This window comes from Salvelinus alpinus, chromosome 6 (genome assembly GCF_045679555.1).
Source record: "Salvelinus alpinus chromosome 6, SLU_Salpinus.1, whole genome shotgun sequence".
Taxonomy (NCBI): domain Eukaryota; kingdom Metazoa; phylum Chordata; class Actinopteri; order Salmoniformes; family Salmonidae; genus Salvelinus; species Salvelinus alpinus.
This window is the reverse complement of record NC_092091.1, coordinates 79,355,709-79,378,615: the sequence shown is the minus strand read 5'-3', so window position 1 is coordinate 79,378,615 and position 22,907 is coordinate 79,355,709. Positions and strand designations below refer to the sequence as shown.

General features: G+C 39.8%; 1 pseudogene; it reads right to left on the bottom strand.

Annotated features, from left to right (window-relative positions):
* Window positions 1–17,319: 17,319 nt before the first annotated feature.
* On the bottom strand, window positions 17,320–22,475 carry LOC139579431 (GTPase IMAP family member 9-like; annotated as a pseudogene).
* Window positions 22,476–22,907: the final 432 nt, after the last annotated feature.

The following is a 22,907-nucleotide window of genomic DNA, read 5'->3' as shown; positions in this document are numbered from 1 at the left end:
TTACTGAAACGTTGATTAATGTGTACTGTCCCTGTAAAAATACAAATAAACTCAACTCAAACTCAAACACATAATGGCCTGATAATATAACACATCGTAACCTACCTATAACTATCTGTTATCATGATAATATAACACATGGTAACCTACCTATAACTATCTGTTATCATGATAATATAACACATGGTAACCTACCTATAACTATCTGTTATCATGATAATATAACACATGGTAACCTACCTATAACTATCTGTTATCATGATAATATAACACATGGTAACCTACCTATAACTATCTGTTATCATGATAATATAACACATGGTAACCTACCTATAACTATCTGTTATCATGATAATATAACACATGGTAACCTACCTATAACTATCTGTTATCATGATAATATAACACATGGTAACCTACCTATAACTCTATGCTATCATGATAATATAACATGGTAACCTACCTATAACTATCTGTTATCATGATAATATAACACATGGTAACCTACCTATAACTATCTGTTATCATGATAATATAACACATGGTAACCTACCTATAACTATCTGTTATCATGATAATATAACACATGGTAACCTACCTATAACTATCTGTTATCATGATAATATAACACATGGTAACCTACCTATAACTATCTGTTATCATGATAATATAACACATGGTAACCTACCTATAACTATCTGTTATCATGATAATATAACACATGGTAACCTACCTATAACTCTATGCTATCATGATAATATAACACATGGTAACCTACCTATAACTATCTGTTATCATGATAATATAACACATGGTAACCTACCTATAACTATCTGTTATCATGATAATATAACACATGGTAACCTACCTATAACTATCTGTTATCATGATAATATACCACATGGTAACCTACCTATAACTCTATGCTATCATGAGAATATAACACATGGTAACCTACCTATAACTATCTGTTATCATGATAATATAACACATGGTAACCTACCTATAACTATCTGTTATCATGATAATATAACACATGGTAACCTACCTATAACTATCTGTTATCATGATAATATACCACATGGTAACCTACCTATCTGTTATCATGATAATATAACACATGGTAACCTACCTATAACTATCTGTTATCATGATAATATAACACATGGTAACCTACCTATAACTATCTGTTATCATGATAATATAACACATGGTAACCTACCTATAACTATCTGTTATCATGATAATATAACACATGGTAACCTACCTATAACTATCTGTTATCATGATAATATAACACATGGTAACCTACCTATAACTATCTGTTATCATGATAATATAACACATTGTAACCTACCTATAACTATCTGTTATCATGATAATATACCACATGGTAACCTACCTATCTGTTATCATAAAAATATAACACATGGTAACCTACCTATAACTATCTGTTATCATGATAATATACCACATGGTAACCTACCTATCTGTTATCATGATAATATAACACATGGTAACCTACCTATAACTATCTGTTATCATGATAATATAACACATGGTAACCTACCTATAACTATCTGTTATCATGATAATATAACACATGGTAACCTACCTATAACTATCTGTTATCATGATAATATAACACATGGTAACCTACCTATAACTATCTGTAATCATGATAATATAACACATGGTAACCTACCTACAACTATCTGTTATCATGATGTGTATTTTTGCTTTACATTAAGTCGCAGACATTTTATTTCATGAGGTCAGCATTATTACAACATAGGCCTGTATTTACAGCTGCGTGCACATCATAATCTCACCCTTTGTTTTGTAGAGAGTCTCCTCTTCTGAAATCAACAGGGTAATCCATGGATCGCTCAGTCTTCATTGATAGAATACCAGAGGAAATGGACTCTGCTCTCTCTGATTGGCCCCTAGTAGTACAAGACAGTCATGCAAAACACACAAAAACAAATAAAACACTAAATAATAAACACTCAAAACAAATACAATAAAACAAACATTTATTATATTCCTCTCTTCCACATAATAATGATCTGAATCACCATGATGTGATATTTAGCTTCTCTTATTCTAGTCAACTACATAAATTAACAATCATTATAGGATCCTATTGACTTTTCCAGGTAGAACATAGAACGTAAAATCTGACTCTTCATTTTGCTGTAAGGTCCCTCCTTGAAACTAATAGGGATATTCATTGATTGGTTACTCTTCATTAAAATATACAACCAGAGGAAAGAGACTGCTCTTAAAACGTTGCACCGTCATAGGATGTCACCTTTCCAATAAGTCAGTACGTCAGATTTCTGCCCTGCTAGAGCTGCCCCGGTCAACTGTAAGTGCTGTTATTTTGCAGTGGAAATGTCTAGGAGCAACAACGGCTCAGCCGCGAAGTGGTAGGCCACAGAAGCTCACTGAAAGGGACCGCCGAGTGCTGAAGCACATAGCACGTAACAATCGTCTATCCTCGCTTGAAACACTCACTACTGAGTTCCAAACTGCCTCTGGAAGCAACGTCAGCTCAAGAACTCTTCATCGGTAGTTTCATGAAATTAGATTCCATGGCCAAGCAGCCACACACAAACCTAAGATTACCATGCACAATGCCAAGCGTCGGCAGGAGTGGTGTAAAGCTCACCGCCATTGGACTCTGGAGCAGTGGAAACGCATTCTCTGGAATGATAAATCACGTTTTACCATCTTGCAGTCCAACAGATTAATCTGGGTTTGGCGGATGACAGGAGAACGCTACCTGCCCTAATTCATCGTTCCAACTGTAAAATTTGGTGGAGGAGGAATAATGGTCTGGGGCTGTTTTTCATGGTTCGGGCTAGTTCCAGTGAAAGGAAATCTACAGCATACAATGACATTCTAGACGATTCTGTGCTTCCACTTTTGAGACAACAGTTTCGGGAAGGCCCTTTCCTGTGTCAGCATGACAATGCCTCCGTGCACAAAGCGAGGTCCATACAGAAATGGTTTGTCGAGATTGGTGTGGAAGAACTTGACTGGCTTGCACAGAGCCCTGACCTCAACCCCATCGAACACCTTTGGGATGAACTGGAACGCAGACTGCGAGGCCTAATTGCCCAAAGTCAGTGCTCGACCTCACTATACTCTATGTGGCTGAATGGAAGCAAGTCCCCGCAGCAACGTTCCAACATCTAGTGGTAAGCCTTCCCAGAAGAGTGGAGGCTGTTATAGCAGAAATGAGGGAACCAACTCCATATTAATGCCCATGATTTTGGAATGAGATGTACTTTTGGCTGCGTAGTGTATCTACCTCAAATATCTCGTACTTCTGCACATTGATCTGGTACTGGTACTCCCTGTATACAGCTCCACATTGATCTGGAACTGTTAATCCCTGTATATAGCTCCACATTGATCTGGTACTCCATGTACAGTGGATTGGGGAAGTATTCAGACCCCTTGACTTTTTTTCGTTACAGCCTTATTCTCCTCATCAATCTTTATTTATTTATTTAATTTATTTATTTCACCTTTATTTTAACCAGGTAGGCAAGTTGAGAACAAGTTCTCATTTACAATTGCGACCTGGCCAAGATAAAGCAAAGCAGTTCGACACATACAACAACACAGAGTTACACATGGAGTAAAACAAACATACAGTCAATAATACAGTAGAAAAATAAGTCTATATACAATGTGAGCAAGTGAGGTGAGATAAGGGAGGAAAAGGCAAAAAAAGGCCATGGTGGCGAGGTAAATACAATATAGCAAGTAAAACACTGGAATGGTAGATTTGCAGTGGAAGAATGTACAAAGTAGAGATAGAAATAATGGGGTGCAAAGGAGCAAAATAAATAAATACAGTATGGAAAGAGGTAGTTGTTTGGGCTAAATTATAGATGGGCTATGTACAGGTGCAGTAATCTGTGAGCTGCTCTAACAGCTGGTGCTTAAAGCTAGTGAGGGAGATAAATGTTTCCAGTTTCAGAGATTTTTGTAGTTCGTTCCAGTCATTGGCAGCAGAGAACTGGAAGGAGAGGCGGCCAAAGGAAGAATTGGTTTTGGGGGTGACCAGAGAGATATACCTGCTGGAGCGCGTGCTACAGGTGGGTGCTGCTATGGTCACCAGCGAGCTGAGATAAGGGGGGACTTTACCTAGCAGGGTCTTGTAGATGACCTGGAGCCAGTGGGTTTGGCGACGAGTATGAAGCGAGGGCCAGCCAACGAGAGCGTACAGGTCGCAGTGGTGGGTAGTATATGGGGCTTTGGTGACAAAACGGATGGCACTGTGATAGACTGCATCCAATTTATTGAGTAGGGTATTGGAGGCTATTTTGTAAATGACATCACCGAAGTCGAGGATTGATAGGATGGTCAGTTTTACAAGGTTATGTTTGGCAGCATGAGTGAAGGATGCTTTGTTGCGGAATAGGAAGCCAATTCTAGATTTAACTTTGGATTGGAGATGTTTGATGTGAGTCTGGAAGGAGAGTTTACAGTCTAACCAGACACCTAGGTATTTGTAGTTGTCCACATATTCTAAGTCAGAGCCGTCCAGAGTAGTGATGTTGGACAGGCGGGCAGGTGCAGATAGCGATCGGCGGAAGAGCATGAATTTAGTTTTACTTGTATTTAAGAGCAATTGGAGGCCACGGAAGGAGAGTTGTATGGCATTGAAGCTCGCCTGGAAGATTGTTAACACAGTCTCCTAAGAAGGGCCAGAAGTATACAGAATGGTGTCGTCTGCGTAGAGGTGGATCAGAGACTCACCAGCAGCAAGAACGACATCATTGATGTATACAAAGAAGAGAGTCGGTCCAAGAATTGAACCCTGTGGCACCCCCATAGAGACTGCCAGAGGCCCGGACAACAGACCCTCCGATTTGACACACTGAACTCTATCAGAGAAGTAGTTGGTGAACCAGGCAAGGCAATCATTTGAGAAACCAAGGCTGTCGAGTCTGCCGATGAGGATGTGGTGATTGACAGAGTCGAAAGCCTTGGCTAGGTCAATGAATACGGCTGCACAGTATTGTTTCTTATCGATGGCGGTTAAGATATCGTTTAGGACCTTGAGCGTGGCTGAGGTGCACCCATGACCAGCTCTGAAACCAGATTGCATAGCGGAGAAGGTATGGTGGGATTCGAAATGGTCGGTAATCTGTTTGTTGTCTTGGCTTTCGAAGACCTTAGAAAGGCAGGGTAGGATAGATATAGGTTTGTAGCAGTTTGGGTCAAGAGTGTCCCCCCCTATGAAGAGGGGGATGACCGCAGCTGCTTTCCAATCTTTGGGAATCTCAGACGACACGAAAGAGAGGTTGAACAGGCTAGTAATAGGGGTGGCAACAATTTCAGCAGATAATTTTAGAAAGAAAGGGTCCAGATTATCTAGCCCGGCTGATTTGTAGGGGTCCAGATTTTGCAGCTCTTTCAGAACATCAGCTGACTGGATTTGGGAGAAGGAGAAATGGGGAAGGCTTGGGCGAGTAGCTGTGGGGGGTGCAGTGCTTTTGACCGGGGTAGGGGTAGCCAGGTGGAAAGCATGGCCAGCCGTAGAAAAATGCTTATCGAAATTCTCAATTACAGTGGATTTATCGGTGGTGACAGTGTTTCCTATCTTCAGTGCAGTGGGCAGCTGGGAGGAGGTGTTCTTATTCTCCATGGACTTTACAGTGTCCCAGAAGTTTTTTGAATTTGTGTTGCAGGAAGCAAATTTCTGCTTGAAAAAGCTAGCCTTGGCTTTTCTAACTGCCTATGTATATTGGTTTCTAGCTTCCCTGAAAAGTTGCATATCACGGGGGCTGTTCGATGCTAATGCAGAACGCCATAGGATGTTTTTGTGTTGGTTAAGGGCAGTCAGGTCTGGAGAGAACCAAGGGCTATATCTGTTCCTGGTTCTAAATTTCTTGAATGGGGCATGCTTATTTAAGATGGTGAGGAAGGCATTCTTAAAAAATAAGCAGGCATCCTCTGACGGGATGAGATCAATATCCTTACAGGATATCTACACACAATGCCCCATTATAATAAAGCAAAAACAGTTTTTTAGAGATTTTTGCAAATGCATTAATAAAAAAAACTGAAATATCACATTTACATTAGTATTCAGACACTTTACTCAGTACTTTGTTTAAGCACCTTTGGCAGCGATTACAGCCTCGAGTCTTCTTGTCTTCTTAGCATCATAATGCTATAAGCTTGGCTAACCTGTATTTAGGGGGTTTCTCCCATTCTTCTCTGCAGATCCTCTCAAGCTCTGTCAGGTTGGATGGGGAGTGTCGCTGCACAGCTATTTTCAGGTCTCTCCAGAGATGTTTGAACGGGTTCAAGTCCGGGCTCTGGCTGGGCCACTCAAGGACAGAGACTTGTCTCGAAGCCACTCCTGCGTTGTCTTAGCTGTGTGCTTAGGGTCATCCTGTTGGAAGGAGAACATTCGGCGAAGACTGAGGTCCTGGGCGCTCTGGAGCAGGTTTTCATCAAGGATCTCGCTGTACTTTGCTCCGTTCATCTTTCCCTCGATCCTTACTAGTCTCCCAGCCTCTGCCTCTGAAAAAAATCCCCACAGCATGATGCGGCCACCACCACCACTTGCATGCCCTAATGAGCGTCTACATTGCCAAGTGCTAAAATAGAAGTCAGTTCTATTTGTGATGCTCATCGCGCTGCAAGTCCTGCCTCTTCCATCTCCTCATTGGTTTATAGAAGCAGATACCCACGTGCCATCTCCTCATTGGTTATACCCACGTGGGTTTCTGAAAGATGAACTGAGGTTGATCGGTCGTCATGGTAATACTAGATGCCAATCGCAATAAAAAATCTAAAGAAGAAAAAGCCTGGAAGGCGGAGAGATGACGAGAAATGATTCGGTTGTCCATTTTGTGTGGATTAATTGTTGTAGTAGAGGACCTTGTGCATTTCAGATGAAATACCAACTCAACGTTTATATCCCAGGACAAATTAACTATCAAAAACAAGCTAGCTAAATAGGACAAATTAGGCTAGTTTGCCATAAATGTTTAATGCTTTTCGACCTGTCCCCAAATTAATATAATTGGTTCAGAGTTTGTTTTGATATTTCAACCTGCGTGTCGTTATCGCGTTTGGTGTGAGGGGACAAAATAAATTTGCTCACGATGTCGCACACGGACGGGCACGCGTGTGTTCGGTTTGGGCACAGTGTTAGACCTCATGGCTTGGTTTTTGCTCTGACATGCCCTGTCAACTATGGGACCTTATATAGACAGGTGTGTGTATCTTTCCAAATCATGACCAATCAATTGAATTTACCACAGGTGGACTCCAATCAAGTTGTAGAAACATCTCAAGGATGAGCAATGGAAACAGGATGCACCTGTAACGGTAGTCGTCATATTCTTCCTCCTCCTCGGACGAGGAGAGGCGAGACGGATCGGACCAATACGCAGAGTGGTTAGTGTTCATAATGATTTATTAAAACGAAACTGAATACTGAATTACAAAACAAATAAACGAAGTGCATAAACCGATACAGTACCGTGTGGTGCAACAAACACAGACACGGAAACAAACACCCACAAAACACACGTGAAACCCAGGCTGCCTAAGTATGATTCTCAATCAGGGACAACGATTGACAGCTGTCTCTGATTGAGAATCATACCCGGCCGAACACAAACATCCCAACATAGAAAATAACACATAGACAACCCACCCAACTCACGCCCTGACCAACTAAATAAATACAAGAAAAAGGAAAACAGGTCAGGAACGTGACAGCACCTGAGCTCAATTTTGAGTCTCATAGCAAAGAGTCTGAATACTTAGTTAGGTACCTGTTTTTTATTTTTAATATTAAATATAAAATTATTAAAATCTGTTTTCCCTTTGTCATTATGGGGTATTGTGTTTAGATTGATGAGGAAAAATATAATTTAAAACATTTTAGAAAAGGCTGTAACGTAACTAAATGTGGAAAACGGGATGAGTCTGAATACTTTCCGAATGCACTGTATATATATATATATTGTGTATTTTGTTTTATTTTGCGTGTTACTATTTTATTTATTTATTGTTTTTAGTGTTATTTTCAAACTGTATCGCTCGTAAGCAAGCATTTCACGGTAAAGTCTACACCCGTTGTATTCAGCGCATGTGACAAATAACATTTGATATGAACTACCACTGGCCCTTGATTTCTCCTCACAGTCATTTACACCAACTATATTGATTAGAATTAAAGAAATTAAAACATCCCATCATGCTTAGAGTCATTATAGGGGCAGCAGGTAGCCTAGCGGTTAAGAGCGTTGGGACTTTAACCGAAAGGTTGCTGGTTTGAATCCCCGAGCCGACAGTGTGGAAAAATATGCCTTTCTGCCCTTGAGGAAGGCAGTTAAAACCCAAACAATAACTGCTCCCTGGGTGCCGATGACGTGATGTTGACTAAAGCAGCCCCCCGTACCTCTCTGATACAGAAGGTTTGGGTTAAATGTGGAAGACACATTTCAGTTGAATGCATTCAGCTATGCAACTGACTAGCAGTAACTCAGTATCCTTCATAGAAATCAAATGAACATATTAGTATATATTTGAGAGGTGTGTTGTATTTTTGGTAAAAATCGTCATGTAAATCTATTACTTAATTATAGCATAGGATCTAAAAGTGTTCAACAAGAACACAAAAACACACCTCATATCAGGGTCCATGGTCTCATCGAGATCCTTGTATGGTGACCCATCCTTCAGTCTTTCTTTAGGGATGGCTCCACCCTCAGTCCCCTGATGACTCATTATAACTCTCAGAGAGGAGGTCTCACAATCCTGAAGTGGACTGGTCTAGTCCCATATCAATCTGATGATAACTCATTATAACTCTCAGAGAGGAGGCCTCAGAATCCTGAAGAGGACTGGTCTGGTCCCATATCAATCTGTAAATAAGACGAGTAAACACCATTATATTAAAACGTTTAAACACAAAAGCAGAGTAGGCCTACTGTTGACCTTCTGCGCTGGGGATGTAAGACATTATAATGATATTCTGTAAAACATTTTGCACCGAATGCAATTGTGAAAAGCACTATAGGCTGAATAAAATGTTTATGAACAAAATCCCCCAAAAACATTTTTAAACTGAAAACAGCAATGTACAGTATTTTTCCATAGCATATCTAAATAAGAACAGAGATGGTTTATCATGATGATATTGAAATTCCCTATAAGGGCTTTGATAAGATGTGTATAAGATATTGAAGAAACCTTTTAGACATGAAAATACTGCTTCCCTGCTCTGAGAGTTTATGCTGGTGTTAAGTAGTCTAAACCACTTAGTGACAAATGCATTGGTAAAAACTACAATACACTGTTTTCTCCCTCTTCATGTTCTATTATCTTATGAAGAATGTAGGTTGGGTTACTTATCTTCTGTTGAAATTGACTGAAACCATTGTGGGGATACATATATACATTGGTTCAGTAGCTCTGTAGTTCAACTAGTGCATAAATAAAACATGGAATGGAACGTTAAGTGCATCAGTATAATGAAAACATGGACTGGACTTCCATTAGATTAGGTGTGTTAGTCACATGCGCAGGGTCGCAGATGTAATGGCAGGGTACAGTGAAAGTATTAAGCTACAAGCTTCAACAGTGCAGGTCAACGAAAAGTGAATAATACAAATAAAATAATACAAATAATAATAATAATATACATATTTACAACTGTAACAATTATAAATGTAAATGTGCATTGGGGGATGGGGAAGGGGTAAATGTCTGTTTAAGGATAGCCTAGCCTACCTACTTGTAAACGTGCACCATCATCATGTGATTTAATGTATTCATTTCTTGTCAATTTTTTATTCAATTATAGTTCCCCAGCAAGAAATCCAAACATGTATCTCAAATAGAAGGGGGAACTAACAAAGAGTCACTGACCAACAACAAAAACGAAACAGGTGGGATTTTAGGAGGGGTTCTGAAAGACACTCATGGGGGTGTTCACTGAATGTTGACTAGTAACAACAACTGGGACATAAAAGACACCCACCATGAAAGACGACTAAATTTGCCCAAGAACAGGCAAACAAAATAAACCCCCACAAACTGAAAGACAGGAAGCAAACCAAAAAGTGGAGCAAAACAAAAAACAGGGAAGATCAGATAAAGGAATGTTTTCTATAATCAAATAGGGAGCACCAACTAAAGGTGTTGACCCTCCACATCTCTCAACACAACTGGGCCAGACACTCTTAAATATCACCTGGACCAGCACAGGTTAAACACCATCCCACTAACGAGATGGCAACCAGTACAGGTTAAACACCATCCCACTAACGAGATGGAAACCAGCACAGGTTAAACACCATCCCACTAATGAGGTGGAAACCAGCACAGGTTAAACACCATCCCACTAACGAGATGGCAACCAGCACAGGTTAAACACCATCCCACTAACGAGATGGAAACCAGCACAGGTTAAACACCATCCCACTAATGAGGTGGAAACCAGCACAGGTTAAACACCATCCCACTAACGAGATGGCAACCAGCACAGGTTAAACACCATCCCACTAACGAGATGGAAACCAGCACAGTTTAAACACCATCCCACTAACGAGACGGAAACCAGCACAGGTTAAACACCATCCCACTAACGAGATGGAAACCAGCACAGGTTAAACACCATCCCACTAACGAGATGGAAACCAGCAGAGGTTAAACACCATCGCACTAACGAGATTGAAACCAGCACAGGTTAAACACCATCCCACTAACGAGGTGGAAACCAGCACAGGTTAAACACCATCCCACTAACGAGATGGAAACCAGTACAGGTTAAACACCATCCCACTAACGAGGTGTAAACCAGTACAGGTTAAACACCATCCCATTAACGAGATGGAAACCAGCACAGGTTAAACACCATCCCACTAACGAGATGGCAACCAGTACAGGTTAAACACCATCCCACTAACGAGGTGGAAACCAGTACAGGTTAAACACCATCCCATTAACGAGATGGAAACCAGCACAGGTTAAACACCATCCCACTAACGAGATGGCAACCAGTACAGGTTAAACACCATCCCACTAACGAGATGGAAACCAGCACAGGTTAAACACCATCCCACTAACGAGATGGAAACCAGCACAGGTTAAACACCATCCCACTAACGAGACGGAAACCAGCACAGGTTAAACACCATCCCACTAACGAGATGGAAACCAGCACAGGTTAAACACCATCCCACTAACGACATGGAAACCAGCACAGGTTAAACACCATCCCACTAACGAGATGGCAACCAGCACAGGTTAAACACCATCCCACTAACGAGATGGAAACCAGCACAGGTTAAACACCATCCCACTAACGAGACGGAAACCAGCACAGGTTAAACACCATCCCACTAACGAGATGGAAACCAGCACAGGTTAAACACCATCCCACTAACGACATGGAAACCAGCACAGGTTAAACACCATCCCACTAACGAGATGGAAACCAGCACAAGTTAAACACCATCCCACTAACGAGATGGAAACCAGCACAGGTTAAACACCATCCCACTAACGAGATGGCAACCAGCACAGGTATAACACCATCCCACTAACGAGATGGCAACCAGCACAGGTTAAACACCATCCCACTAACGAGATGGAAACCAGCACAGGTTAAACACCATCCCACTAACGAGATGGCAAACAGCACAGGTATAACACATCCTGAATAACAAGGTGACACCAATCGGTGACTCCTACCTGCTAAAGTCCAACCTCAAATCGTAAATGGAAACACCAAAGCCTGTAACATAGTCACCAACTGTGAATAGTGTCCTCAGGTGGCTGCCCTGCTCTTGCTCTTAGTCTGACTCCTGTCCCTCCTTGCCTGGAATAAATAATTGATATGGCTATAAAATGGGTGGAAACCTAAGATGTACTTTAAATCTCATCTGGGACTGCGTCAGTTGGGTAATAGGTTCAGGTTGGCCAGGGTAAATTATATTTGTTATATTATGAAATAAATTCAGGACAAAACGACTTTTCCATGTTTTCTTATTCTAAAAACATTTTATATGATTCCCAATAAGTTTTTGCATATAGCTTAGGTTTAGTGATATCAAATTGATATCAAATCAAAGACAATTTTGTGGCTCCTTAGTGTTTATGATCAATTGTGATATAAATTAGCCTAATGATTTTCCTAATTTGCGTCTACGCAGGCTCTATTTATGATGAGGAATTTGCAGAAAATATGTCATGAATTCAATCATTATATTAGACCTATTTTGGTTGTGTAGGCAATTATATAGAAATGAGCGATATCCCAATCTATAATGACATGCGGTAAAAACATTATAATCAGTCAATAAGTCACTGACAAAACCACAACCACTGGTCAGATTCAACTCCTTTGGAAACCAATAAAGATGTTCAATTAGATTTTTAGCGTCCTTGTAGACTAGTTAAAACATGCACAGCCTACCATAGTTTTGAAAGTCAGATTAAAGGATATCCACACCAAGGACGATAACTATAGTGATAACGATAGATTATACATAGACGTTGGCGAGCATCCACACCAGCGGGCCGTTTATCTTTCTATAGTACACCTGTCAATCATCTGATCAACGCATCCTACTGCACGTTGTAGGCCTATTAATTAGGTGCTAACACAGATCGTTCAGTAACCCAAGACTTCAAGGTGTGTTCATTGTCAGAGTGACAACTGCAAATAATACTTCAATGAACACTCGTATTAAACTCATATTTAATTGTAGCAATTCAACAACAAACGCTGTTTAGCCTGGGCATCTTTTACAATATGGCATTGCGTGCCTCGTTGCTCAATTGGTTTGCAGGTGATTTCCATTTTGCGAATGATTATCAATTCCTTTGGATCTTCTTTGTCGCTGTGCTCATCTCTCTGTCTGTCCTGTGCGGCAGTTCATTTGGCCTACAGGACTATTTTACATTAAGCAATTAGCAAGAGAAAGCCTGCTTCTCTCCACAAAAAGGCTATTAGGTCTATTATATATATATATTAAATATTAATGTCGTATTGCTTTTGTAGCCTATATGTTTTCCTGGGATTTCACGTGAGGAGGACTAGCCGAGAGGCTTGTGTAGACTAGACTATTGCGCACGGGAACAGCTGGAAGAGAGAGGCTAGAGATGTGTAGCCGATGTAAGAAGCTAAATATTAGCTGGATATTAGGCCATTCATTAGCTAAATAGTAGGGACTATAAATATTTACCTGTTAAAGTGCGAGAAAAAAGTGAACAGATTATGACATAGCGGAACTGTGCATTCCTCCAGGCTGATGCGCTCTGCAGTCCCGGACACACAAAACTACACTATTGATTAGGCCTACGTTTTTAAACAAGACAATTATTCTACCTAAGCTACAAAACAGTGGAATAAGGAATTTATTATTGTTATCAAGTGAGTACACAATTATTGTCTAGGGCTGTAAACTGCAGTTATGTAGGCTAATTTGAATAACCGCTCAAACGTCTGTTTTGATGATCATGTCGAAATAACTGCATACAGCCTAGGCCTGATTATGCAACCATTTGTATCAGTTATGGGTTTATTATCGACAGTTTACAAGGTCCAAAAAGGTACATTATCAGGCTACTCATACGTGTAGGACATTTTTATCTCACCATCACGACTCTCTCACTCTCCTTTCAAACTCCCCTATTTTACATTCAGCAAGCTGGAATCTCTCCTCAATAGGCTTGTAGTAGTAAATATTAAGTGTACAACAAGCTATTGTAGTATACCTTTTCCTGGGACTCCAAGAGCTAGGAGGAATAGCTGTTAAATTAGAAGCATATGCATCCCATTATTCCTTAGCTAAATATTAGGCCTAATACTACTAATATTTTTTAGGGACAAGAAAATGATCATACATAGGTTATAACAACAGAATGCAATAATGCATTATTATATTTTTCTAGTGAGTAAAATCAACTGCAGTGAATATCCCATTTCAATAATCGCTAAAAAGCCCTGCGTTTTGAATGCCGAAATAATGATACTAATCTAGCCTAGGCCTGATTAGGCAACCATTTTGGATCAGTAATGGGTCCTTTCTCGACAGTTTACAACGCCTTTGGCAGAGATTACAGCTGTGAGGCTTTTGGGGTTAGTCTCTAAGAGCTTTGCACACCTGAATTGTACAATATTTGCCCATTATTCTTTTCAAAATTGTTCAAGCTCTGTTCAAGTTGGTTGTTGTTCATTGTTAGACAGCAGAACAGGCTGCTGAGAGGTGAACTGCTTATAATAATACCCGGAATGGCACAAATGGAATGGCATCAAACACATCGAAACCATGTCTTTGATGTCTTTGATTCCATTCCACTGAATAGCGCCAGTCATTACCACGAGCCCATTCCCCCTCCTGTGCTAGATAGCCATTTTCAAGTCTTGCCATAGATTTTCAAGCCAATTTAAGTCAAAACTGTGACTAGCCCACTCAGGAACATTCAATGTCATCTTGGTAAGCAACTACAGTGTGGATCTGGCCATGTGTTTTGGGTAATTGTCCTGCTGACAGGTGAATTCATATCCCAGTGTCTATTGAAAAGCAGACTGAACCAGGTTTTCCTCTAGGATTTTGCTTGTGCTTAGCTGTATTCTGTTTCTTTTCATCCTAAAAAAAAACTCCCTAGTCCTTGTCGATGATAAGCATACTCATAACATGATGCAGCCACAACCATGCTTGAAAATATGATGAGTGGTTGTTGTTGATCCATCCTCAGTCCTCTCATATCACATCCATTAAACTATATAACTGTTTGCATTGTGCATACGAACAGCCCTTAGCTGTGGTATATTTGCCATATACAGTATCACACCCTCTCGGGCCTTATTGCTGAAGAATACACTCCGCCATTTTAGGACATATTTATATGATGGAGAACAGTGATTCATAAATAACCTAGCCTTGTAATTCATTAACAGCTGACCCATTTACTCAACAGCAAGATGGCGTTCCATCTGTGTGAGTGGTGACAATTTAGGCTGAGGAGTGAGTTTCACACATCCCCATGTGCTACATAGTACTAATATAGGCCTGATGGTAATTTTATAACCATTTTTGTGAACTTGAATGTGCACAATTACCATGACAATGTCCTGCTACATTTAGAGTCGCCTGGAGCAAATATAGGTTATTACACAGTTTATACCATGTAATCTAGATCACCTTAGAGATCACAAGGTCTAAGAATGAGTCAGCATCAGTCTGTAAATATATAACAGACTCCTATTACTGACAGTATGAAGAGAGTACCTGATAGTACCTGATAATACCTGATAGTACCTGACCATATAAGCATAAAGCCGTCTGAAAGCAAGTACACTTTCAAGGTTACCTTGTTGTCTATGATTCTGATTAGTTAAAGCAATGATATGTCATAGTATTTTAAGAATATATTAACAAATAATATATTTCTAAATATAAGGCTCTGTCAACAAAAGTTTGACATGATTGTCACAACAGAATCAAGTCATACGTTGTCATAGTTTTGATTGGATGAAATACATTTGGTAAAAATGAAATGATGATCAGCAATATAAAAAATATAGGGCTCCCGAGTTGTGCAGCGGTCTAAGGCACTGCATCTCAGTGCTAGAGGCATCACTACAGACCCTGGTTCAATTCCAGGCTGTATCACAACCAGCTGTGATTGGGAGTCCCAAAGGTCGGCGCACAATTGGCCCAGCGTCATTAGGGTTGGCCCGGGGTAGGCCGTCATTGTAAGTAAGAATTGGTTCTTAACTGACTTGCCTAGTTAAATAAAGGTGAAATAAATAAATATATATAAAATAATTACTAGAACATATTAATGTTCCTTGAATAGTTTCAAGTTGATTTGTCTACATGCACAGTAGTTTTTATCTTTTAACAATCTTTGCCATTTTGTCTGGCACCGTTTTGACGGTAGACTGGGGGGTCACTTTCAATGACACGTTAGTTTGATCAACAACAGTAAAACATTTCCTAATTACAAAACACGTAGTAGAAACATATTAGAAACAATAAAAAGGATGAAATACCTATCATGAAGTTTTAGTGGTACATGTAACAATCACTTTAATCAACTACATATAGTTCATGTTAATGTCAAATGATTAATCACATACACACCTGTGAGACGCCCACCCGGTGCCCCTTCCTCTTGACCAACTAGTTGAGCTTTACTTGTGAATTCTCTGCTAATATTGACTGTAAGCAGAGATCTATAAACTGTAGAGTTTGAAATGTGTTACTTCAAAACAGGTTTGGTTTGTGACACTTTGTACCACCATAAATGTTATCTGTTAATGGTTAACTAATTCTCCTCCACCCATCTCTACTAATCCCTTTCAGACCCCAGTCACGTGAATATTCCTCTAGGTGGCGGCAGAGTGGACTTTCTGGAGCTGATGGGTCCTAAGATGTTGGCAGAGACAGCAGACATGATAGGAGTGAAGGATCTCAGGGGTACTTTCAATGAGAAAAGGGTTAGGGTTAGGGTGAGAGAGGGGGAGGATGGGGAATCGGCAGAGGGAGGGTGAGATGAAGGGGGAGAGGGTGAGGGAGAGAGAGGGAGAGGGAGAGAGGGGATGAGGGGAGAACTTAAGGAAAGGGAAAGGGGGATATTGAAATGTGTCTTCCGCATTTAACCCAACTCCTCTGAATCAGATCAGAGAGGAGAATATGAGAAGGACAGTGAGATATGGTGAAGGTTGCTCACTACTACTACCAATACTACTTTCATCCCGTTTCACCATACTCATACTCAGAGTTTGTGTTCTTTCTACACAGTTTGTCAGGATGATGTCTCTCTGACTCTCCTAGCCAGAAGACCATGACAACGTGACTTTAAGAGACTAGTAAACAACAAAACCTCCTCTGTTAGATGTTATGGACCAGTCCTCAGTATATTGTTGTACATGTAATTACAGTATTATTGATGTACAAATATTTCATGTTGTTTTTAGGGTATTTGTTGGTACTTATATGTATTGCTATAGCAACAATTCCTCCTAATACTGTATGTTTTTGCTGTAGAACTGTAACATTCTAATAATAATAATTGTTTTTGTAAAGTGCTTTTCATGCACTATGTTCAAAGTGCTACATTATGTTATCAGTTAAAGTAATGCTTTTATATAGTTTCAGACAGTAGTTTTGAAAGTAGTGCTCAAGAGCCAAAACAGGTCCCTGAAAGTTGTGCACAATTGAGTATTATAGCATCCATGTTGTATGATATGTTAGGTCCTGCAGAATATTTTTGCAATACCAGTCAAAAGTTTGGACACACGTACTCATTCAAGTTTTATTATTTAAAAAACACTATTTTCTACATTATAGAATAATATTGAAGACATCAACACTATGAAATAACACATATTGAATCATGATATTCTTATCAGCATTTTGTCATCCCTGTGACAGTTGTAATCACTCTTTTCTTCCTCCAGGTGGCGGCAGAGGACTTTTTGGAGCTGATTAGGTCCTGAAATGTCAGAGATGTCAGACATGATAGGAGTGAAGGGATGATTTCTTTCAAAGAGGTACAGAAACACAATATTCATTATATTATGTGTCTATGATATAAAGAGAGTGGTCACAGAGATTAAAATACAGAACATATTTTATCTCAACCTGCTCTTTCTACACCTTTCTCCCCCTCTCCTCATCTCTCTTTCATCTCTCACTTCATCTGTCCCTTTACTTCACTCTATTTGTTCATACTTATTTTAATTGATATAGCAACAATCACCAGAATTTTAACTAAATATATTCAATAATTGCTTTTCTTATAAAATATTATTTAAAAAAATACTATAAATGATAAATTGTGTACTTGTTTGATGTTTAGCAGATGAATTAAGATATATGTTACATGCATTTTTGTAAAAGAATGCTGAGATCTTTTTATGAAATCAACCAACCATCCAGTCTGAACAATGACTGACGGTAATGTTACCGACTCACAGCATCCCCTTGTTTTACTACTTCCCCCTCTCAGCCTCTTGAAACATCTCATTGGTGTAGTGGCTTCTTCTACAGCACTGGAACAGGCAAGGCAGAGACACTAAGCATTGACTGATATATTAATGTAGACTAGATATCAAATAATGAAGTCAGCATCCCTCTTGTTTTACTACTTCCCACTCTGTCGCTTGAAACATCTCTTCGGCGTAGTGGCTTGGAACAGGCAAGGCAGAGACACTAAGTAAAGTCAGAACATTGACTGATATATGAATATATCAAATATTAAAGTCAAACAACTTGTACAATGCACAGCGCTGTTAACTATGGACTCTTTCATTGAGTCCTGCATCTATCTACTACTCTAGCTCCAATACTTCCCCCACACCGACTCGACCTTTGGTCCAACAACTGCCCGAACAGCTGTTCCAACAACTGCTCTAACAACTGGTCCAGAAACTGCTTCAGTTATAGCACCAATCTAGCTAGAAGACGATGCATATGTTTCAGCTTGCTCTGTAGCTTCTCTTTCATGTTTTTCTTCTTCCATTAGACGCTCTCCTTCAAACTTCTCCTTCAGTTCTTCCATCTCTTTGCGTCTTTTCTCTTTGTTCTCTCTCAGGATCCTGTTTATTTTCTTCAATTTTTCTGTCAGCTTCTTGTAACATCTCATTGGTGTAGTGTCTTCCTCCATTTCTTTTCACCATCTTGTTTATCTTCTCAAGCAGCTTAATGACCTGAGAGAGATTTTGATCTCTGTTGTTGAAGACATGATATCTCCCATGGCATTGTTTTATGAAACGTTGAAGATCTGTAGAATCGTCCAGATATTCTTTAATTGACGTTCCCCTGAGACGATCTCCATGGGTAAATAGGACCATTGTTTAGTTTGCAGCCCGTTCTCCAAAGGTTGTCTGAATGATCTCCAGTATTTCCTTCTGCTCAGGTGTGAATCTACCCAGCTGGATCACAATCAGCAACACATGGGGACGAGGAGCAGAGAGAAAGATGCACTTTGATATCTTTATCATTGCCTCCCCTTTGGTACAGTTGGTGTCAAACACACCTAGAGTCTTGATAACAGTGACCAATTGCCCATTCACCTCACCTTTGACCTTTATGCAGTCTGTCACATAGGAGAGAGATAATTTAGATTTAAAAGCATTTCTCCCCAGGATGGAGTTTCCTGCTGCACTCTTTTCAACTCCAGTCTTCCCCACCAGAACAATCCGGACCTCATCATGGAGTTCTGATGGATTACAAGGACAATGTTGTTACCTTTGACACTAGTCTAACCTTGATCTTATGTTAGCACATTGACAAAGTGTTTTGAATAAAATATTTTTCCTTACACAATGTGAGAGGAAGAATGGACGGCATCACCCATGTTAGTAGACTTTCATTTTGTTGAGGGAAAACTATTTTACTGAAACATTTCTCAAGATTAGTCAATTTTGCAGAGGTTCTCTTTCTCTATAAGTCAATTAGCTGCATTTTTAGTTTCACACGGCTTCTGGACTCTAACGACTAACATTTATGGTCTATAGACTATACACTTCAAGCAAATGAATGATGTCTTAATGAATCAGGGGAAACATTTAAGAAACACAGAGGCCTACACTTTCAGTTAATACTCACTGATCCTTTAGACTAAACAAGGAGGCCTACACTTTCAATTAATACTCACTGATTATTTAGACTAAACAAGGAGGCCTACACTTTCAATTAATACTCACTGATCCTTTAGACTTAACAAGGAGGCCTACACTTTCAATTAATACTCACTGATCCTTTAGACTAAACAAGGAGGCCTACACTTTCAATTAATACTCACTGATCCTTTAGACTTAACAAGGAGGCCTACACTTTCAATTAATACTCACTGATCCTTTAGACTAAACAAGGAGGCCTACACTTTCAATTAATACTCACTGATCCTTTAGACTTAACAAGGAGGCCTACACTTTCAATTAATACTCACTGATTATTTAGACTAAACAAGGAGGCCTACACTTTCAATTAATACTCACTGATCCTTTAGACTAAACAAGGAGGCCTACACTTTCAGTTAATACTCACTGATCCTTTAGACTAAACAAGGAGGCCTACACTTTCAATTAATACTCACTGATCCTTTAGACTAAACAAGGAGGCCCACACTTTCAATTAATACTCACTGATCCTTTAGACTAAACAAGGAGGCCTACACTTTCAATTAATACTCACTGATCCTTTAGACTAAACAAGGAGGCCCACACTTTCAATAAATACTCACTGATCCTTTAGACTAAACAAGGAGGCCTACACTTTCAATTAATACTCACTGATCCTTTAGACTAAACAAGGAGGCCTACACTTTCAATTAATACTCACTGATCCTTTAGACTAAACAAGGAGGCCTACACTTTCAGTTAATACTCACTGATCCTTTAGACTAAACAAGGAGGCCTACACTTTCAGTTAATACTCACTGATTATTTAGACTAAACAAGGAGGCCTACACTTTCAGTTAATACTCACTGATTCTTTAGACTAAACAAGGAGGCCTACACTTTCAATTAATACTCACTGATTCTTTAGACTAAACAAGGAGGCCTACACTTTCAATTAATACTCACTGATCCTTTAGACTAAACAAGGAGGCCTACACTTTCAGTTAATACTCACTGATTCTTTAGACTAAACAAGGAGGCCTACACTTTCAATTAATACTCACTGATCCTTTAGACTAAACAAGGAGGCCTACACTTTCAGTTAATACTCATTGATTCTTTAGACAAAACAAGGCGGGGCTTGAAGTGGAACATTTCCACTAGTTCAGATTGTTCCACTTCCACCCCCACTAGTAAATTGAGTAGCTTGCTGTCTATGATATGTGAGAATTGGTACTAGGTTACGATATTAGTTTTTGGGAGAAAAAAATTGACAAGTCGGCAAGTGCAGGCCTTACTAGTGCAGATGGTTGTAGAGACTGGTTCACTCTGTTCCCCATTGTTCAGCACAGTAGAGACACTGATGGTGTATTGAGTACCAGGTCGTAGGTCAGAGAGTGTCGTGTGACAGTCGTCAGTGTATGCTGCCTGAGTTTCTGTTCCTGGGCTGCAGTAAGATATGAGGAACTGCTGAGGGTTTTGATCCGGTCCGAGAGTCGTGGTCCATCTTACAGAGAGGGAGGTAGATTTCAGCTTCTTTATAGCAAGTCTCCTGCGGCTGGGACCGCTAAAATATATTGTAAACAAGAAAAGGAAGGTGTTAGTATATAAAACAGAGTGATCTGACTGGAAATTGCATGACATTTTTTATTTCTAAAGTTGGTCCTTACTTGTGGTCAAGGTGATTGACACTATTTGGCTTTGCACCCCATCTTCCAACCCAGAACAGACAGTGACTAAGTATTCAGAGCCACATTGCAGGTCAGAAAGAGTGATGCTGTGTGAAGACGTGGTAGTGATGTGGGGTTCTGTCCCTGGACAGTGGTAGGAGATCTGGTAATGATGTTGGGTTTGGTTCAATCCTGGTGGCTGGTTCCAGCTAACAGCAGCTGATGTGGTGTCCACTGAGTCAACAGTCAGCTGGTCTGGAGCAGGAAGTACTAACGGAAAATACATTATTATCAGTGTTACAGTTTAACTCCAGAAATATACTACAGGAGGAAAAATGGAATAAGTCCAGGGATAAACATGTCTGTAATTGCTTTTGATTTGGGAAGAAATAAGTTTAAAAAAAACAGAAGTCACAACAGAAGTTAACTTGTAATGTTACAAAATGTCTGTTCTGGTTACTGGTAAAGATATTAACTGTAACAAGGTGAGGTAGATGAACACAGATGAACAGCAATAAGAAGGTAGATCTCTTACTAGTACAGATGGTTGTAGAGACAGGTTCACTCTGTTCCCCATTGTTCAGCACAGTGATGACACTGATGGTGTACTCGGTCCCAGGTTGCAGGTTTGAGACAGTTTTGTGGCATTCCTTAGTATTTTCTGTGCAGGGATTTGTTCCTGGGCTGCAGTAGGATATGAGGAAGCGCTGTGGAACTTTCTCCATTCCTTCAGCCTTGGACCAGTGGAGAGTGAAGGAGGTATCTTTCAAATGGTCTACCTTTACATCTCTGGGTGGGACCACTGGAACATAAATCAAGATTTATTTTAAGATCCATAACAATATCTCTCTTAAAACACAAAGTATGTCAGTACAACATGACTAAAATCAAACTCTTTACCTATGAATACAGATGCAGAGACCCATCTGCTTTGTCTGCCATCTTCTCCCTCTGTGGCCACACTGAACTGGTACTTTTCACCAGGTTGGAGACTGCTTATTTCAAGCTGATACACATCTTTCATTCTTGATGAGCTTGTTTCTCAGTCACATTCCCAGGTAATTCTAAACTGTTGTGGTCCTTCAACCCCCTCAGGAGAACCCCAGTTCAGAGACACAGAGTCTGATGTCAGCAACAGGATCTGGAAATAACCAGGACACCAGGAGGGGGCAGCACTGGTGAAGACATGACAGGAGAGAAAAAACACACAATTGGAACTGTATTCACAAACACAAATGCATATCTGAATTTAAGGAGAAACAAATGATATCTTAACAAACCATTGTTTAATTGTATGTTCATCATTTTTCACAAGTTATAAGCTATCACTAAAGGTCTTCGAACACTACTTTTGGGTCAGTTAATTATTGATTGTACATGACTTACTGTCGACTGACACTGGCCTTTGGTGTTGCTCTCCATCAAAAGTCTTGAGTGTTGCTCTCCATCAAAAGTCTTGACAGTGGAAACAGAGTAAGAAACAATATTTTAATTTAAAAACAAAATGTTTATGTTGTAAAACAAGCAATGATAAAGCTTGTAGCTTGAACTTGCATTAACAGTACTAACAAATGCATAATCTTCTGTAATAAGTATATTCA